The 4,942-nt window shown below is 28.2% G+C and overlaps 1 long non-coding RNA gene across 1 annotated transcript; it reads left to right on the top strand.

The window, feature by feature from the left end:
* The first annotated feature begins 1,071 nt into the window (after positions 1–1,071).
* LOC149496823 (uncharacterized) lies at positions 1,072–4,031 on the top strand. The gene is made up of 3 exons (XR_016320645.1): positions 1,072–1,219; positions 1,395–1,451; positions 3,801–4,031. It is a non-coding gene; the product is annotated as an uncharacterized LOC149496823 (long non-coding RNA).
* The last annotated feature ends 911 nt before the right edge of the window (positions 4,032–4,942 follow it).

Genomic DNA, 4,942 nt, shown 5'->3' with positions numbered 1-4,942 from the left:
GTGTGTGTGAAAAGTAAGAAATTTTCTGATACTGGTTCCCACTGTCTAACACATGGTGTGACTTATACTTCTATAAATAAATCTGTATGATATGTTATGTAGCAACTCAGCACTATTTATCCTTGGATACATGGTGTTAGGGTGTTACAATTAGGCTTCCTAAGGTACCGTTTTACAATTTGCAGTCCAAATTCATTTAATGCATGAATAAACAAACTAATAACATTCAATGCATGAATCACAATTAGGACTCAATAATTATGAAAATAAATTATTCGGATTGGAAATCATACCAAAACCCTAATTTGGTACCAATTAGCAATCTAGTAAGCTATTATCCATAATTTCAAAAATTAGGGTGTTAGATGTTGTTGGGGTGTTTTTAATTTTTTTTATTACTAATGTAAAATCCCAATATTTCGGGTCTTAAAATGGTATCACTATACCGGGTCATAGATAGTATTGTCCAATACAAAAGTGATATTTATTTGACCCAAGAAGGATATTAATCACAATTAATAATTATGGAGTTAATTAGACTTTATATTAGTCTTGATTAATTAAATTTAAAAATATGAATTTCTTATGGTCAATTATTTTATTGGTGAATAATGCCATAGGGGTAGTTTAGTAATTTCATATCTGTAGAGATTTAATTTATTAAGATATGATTTATGCTTCCATAGATGAGTCATGGTGCCATAAATTATTTTAGTAATTTTAATTATGTGGAGAATTAATTTAGGGCATGACATGTGTAAATATAGAGTTTTTATAATGTGTAATTAGATATAGTGTAGTGTCTAATTCTAGCCTTAGGATGAGAGGAACCTAAAATTAATCCTAACCCTCCTATTTATAGGACTTTTGAGCAAGTCAATCTTGTCTCTACACAATGGCAAATTACCATATTGCCATTAATGAATTAATATGAGCTGTTAAATGAGATTTTAAGATCTAATATCCACCATCCATTTGGAGATATTACCAAAGTGCCTAAAAGTCATCTAAAACCTAAATAATTAAATATGCAACAATCCATCTTCTTCTTCATCAAAACCCTAGCCTCCCAAACCCAAGCTCTCTCTCCTCCTCTCCTCCATTTTTCTTTACAACACCATCAAAGACATAATTTTTGAACAAGTTCAAGCATAAATATTTAAGTACCTAAGCTAAGAAAGTGTATTCTTGCATCAAAATCCCAGATTTTCACCATTTGGTAAGCTTTCTCTCACTAAAATCTATTCTACCTCTTTCCCTCTCATCTAAAATCTTAGTGATTTTTCAAACTAAGGCTAGAAATAAGTTCTCATACATTTATTTATGTTATTCATGCATTTAGATTTTGATTTCATTAAGTCTATGTATTTATTTTAGATTCATTTCTTTCTTAGAAGGTTCTACCTCCAACAATAAAGGAAAAGAGGTGTTAGAATGCTAGTATTTTGGAGGTTTGTGCTATTTTTCACCATTTTAAATATTTTAGGAATTTCTTGTTTGGTTTTATATTATTATGCAAGAAAATATGATTTTTATGTTACCTGTGCGTTGATCTATGCTTAAGTTGTAATATTTGAGCTTAATATGCTTTATGTGATAATTTATTTTTTGTGTTTAATCCTAGTTCGAAAATGTAGGGGCTGTCCCCCATTTTATTTTTCATGGTTTTCACATTATTTTGATATTATGGTGGATAGTTTTTATGATTTTATGGTATACATGTAATATGAGCTTATTTGTGTAAATTGAGTAATTTTTCCTTGTGTTTGCTTTGGATATTTGGTCATTTATAGAGCTGTCCCTCTTTATTTTTCATGTTAAAAATGATTATCTTAATGACTAAAATGGAATATAATTGTGGTTTGATGATATGAGAATGGTATATGTCCAAATTGATGAGAAAAATGCATTTTGATTTATTTTTACTTGGAATTAAGTGTGGGGGCTGTACCTCTCACTATTCATATTTAATATCTTATTTTTAATTTTGTATTTATGGTAATTAAATATATATTAAGATGGGTCTCAAGTCTCATGAAGTATGATTCTTGATTTGCTCATTTAATCATGTTTTTATGTTGATATGTGTTAATTAAAATAGATTTAGGGTGCAAATAGTATATTTTAATTTTATGATATGTATTTAAAATAATAATGATGTTACATGATGTGAATTGTAAGTCTAATATGATTATTAGTGAATTAAGTGATATAATTGAAGTTAAATGATAATTGGGTCAAATCAATAAATTGGATATGATCCATGGACTCATGGCACAATACCCATGATGAATTTGGTGGTCATTTGTCATGCTGGATTTAATGCATTGGGAATGTGCCAAAGCCTTGAAAATTGTGTCAATTAATGAATTAAAAATCATTATGTGAAAACATGGTATAATAATTGATAAACTAATTGAATAATATGAACTTAAGTGCCATGATTGAATATTTTATGAAATAAAATATTCTTTATGAACATGATATGAATTATGCAGTTATATATACATGAATTATGATATTTAAGTATGGTTATATGTTTAATATGTGATTTTATGGACTTAAAATTATGATGGAATATTTAGTATGGAAAAGTATGATTTTTTTGAATAAATGGAATTTATGAAAGAGAATATTTTTTGGATTGTGATAAAAGATTCCGGTGTATTTACGGGACAGATTTTTTTGAATAAATGGAATTTATGAAAGAGAATATTTTTTGGATTGTGATAAAAGATTCCGGTGTATTTACGGGACAGTAAATTCTAAATGCTGATATGAATGAATTATTTTTACCGCTCCTAGTTTATTTGGTCGAGTCAGTAGTAGTATAGAGCTATGACATGCCATAGAAAAAACAGTACTGTCTATATGTGACGCGCAGTGTCTTACTGGGCTAATGAATCCTATTTTATAGGAGCTACTGAACTCCAGTCTTATAGGGGCCAACAAACCATATTTTATGGATATGGCCATTTGATTCCGACCGACGGGTCATATGATGTTATATGGGTTTTTGAGCCATATGTTTATTATGGATTCTCTATCTATAATTTGATTCTTCTAAGTGAGCTAGTGGCCTAATTAAAAGATGCAGTTTTTTTTTATGAAATAAATCAAGAATTAAGTTATTGCTTTTAAGGAATTATACTAAATTATGTGACTATGTGATTAATTATGTAGTTATGATTTTCTTTATTGATGGATGATTTCTAAATTTAATATTACATGCTAAATTATGGATATGTTAATATGTGATTGAATTAAACCCTATTTTGTTGAATACTGTGACGCCATGATTAAATATATATTTCTGCGTACAGGAATACTGAAATGAACAGTATATGTTAATTATTTAAAATAATGTTAGTAAATAATTAAATAATTAATTAATCATGCTATGTTGTGGTGATATGACTAGATAAGAGACTATGCTAAAATTTAGTGAAGCATGATTAAAATGATTGTGTATTAAATGTTGATTGATGAATATTATAATTGGTGATTTAATAGTTATTAACTATTGACTATCATTGTTTTGAGCTGATAAATAATTTATGATATTTAAATGATGATTATGAAAGTTTTGGCATGTGATTAAACTATGATGTAAATGTTGACTATGTGTAATTAGCCTGTGAATAGATTATGTCATGAAATGTTTCATGATATGCCTTGAGATTTTATTATGCTATAAATTTGTGAATTTATGATTATATAGTTATGTGTGATTTCCTATGAAATGGGAAAATAAGCACCACTAAACTTTATGCTTAGCGCATTGATTTTATCACTCGCAGGTGGTAGATGGTGGTTGCAGAAGAGCAGTAAGATGAGTGCTTCAAAGGATTGAATAGATTAGAAGTAATTACAGTTATTTGATTTATTCTAGTATTAGTGGCATGTAGTTAATTATTAGAGGTTCTGTGTTAATATGATGATTTATGGAGTGTTGTATCTAAATTATTGTATATGATCTTGAAGACATATGTACAAGATAATGCAGTAATGATTATAAATCATGTGTTGACTCTGGATGAGTTATTATGAGATCATTTATTTAAAAATTCTTGAATGTTATATTTAAGGTAATTCATTTATGAGAAATATTACAGGTAATTAATTATAGATTCGATATGGATTATTGATTTCTGTAATTGATGTTGAATATTATATTGGAGAAATTGATTTAAAAATTATGATTGGATAATGGATGATTTATAGAAGTGCTTTAATGATTTTTCTAGTGTAATGAGATATATTTATAATATAGGGAAAATGCTTGCAATCCTTCAGCAGTAAGAAATTTTCTAAGTCCTATTTTAGAGACTTTTAAATTTATGGATGTTAAGATATAATATTGAAGGAAGACTTTAGTCTAACATTTATATAGTGGCTTTGTGCCTTCAGCACAGAATTATGACACTTATTATCTAGTCTTATAGGACCGGATAATGGGTGTTACATGGGTATTGAACCTAAAGCTACTATTATTGAGTTGGTCCTAACAATGACTAAAATCACATAATATAAATTGAAAGAGACTAATTATTTAGATTGGACTAAGACAATTAGAAGTTATTTAAGGAGTGTTGAAAAAGATGATCATCTAATTAATTATCCACCAACTAGTGACACTACGCAGAGTTGGCTAAGGGAAGATGCTAAGTTATGTTTATAGATTCAAAATTCTATTGACAGTGAAGTGGTTGGTTTAATTAATCATTACAAGTTTGTTAAAGGATTAATGAAATATCTTGAATTTTTACACTCGGGAAAAGGTGATCTACCTCGTGTATATGAAGTCTGCAAAGGATTTTATCGAGCCGACCAGCAAGATAAGTGTCTTATAGTTTATTTCATGGAATTTAAGAAGATTTATGAGGAACTTAATGTTTTATTGACTTTTAGTCTCGATGTCAAAGTTCAACAGACTTAGCAA

The sequence above is a fragment of the Jatropha curcas genome, chromosome 4 (genome assembly GCF_041381405.1).
Source record: "Jatropha curcas cultivar XTBG-Jc1 chromosome 4, XTBG_Jcur_1.0, whole genome shotgun sequence".
Classification (NCBI taxonomy): domain Eukaryota; kingdom Viridiplantae; phylum Streptophyta; class Magnoliopsida; order Malpighiales; family Euphorbiaceae; genus Jatropha; species Jatropha curcas.
Note: the sequence above shows the minus strand (reverse complement) of the source record. Positions and strands in the feature narration are given on the sequence as shown.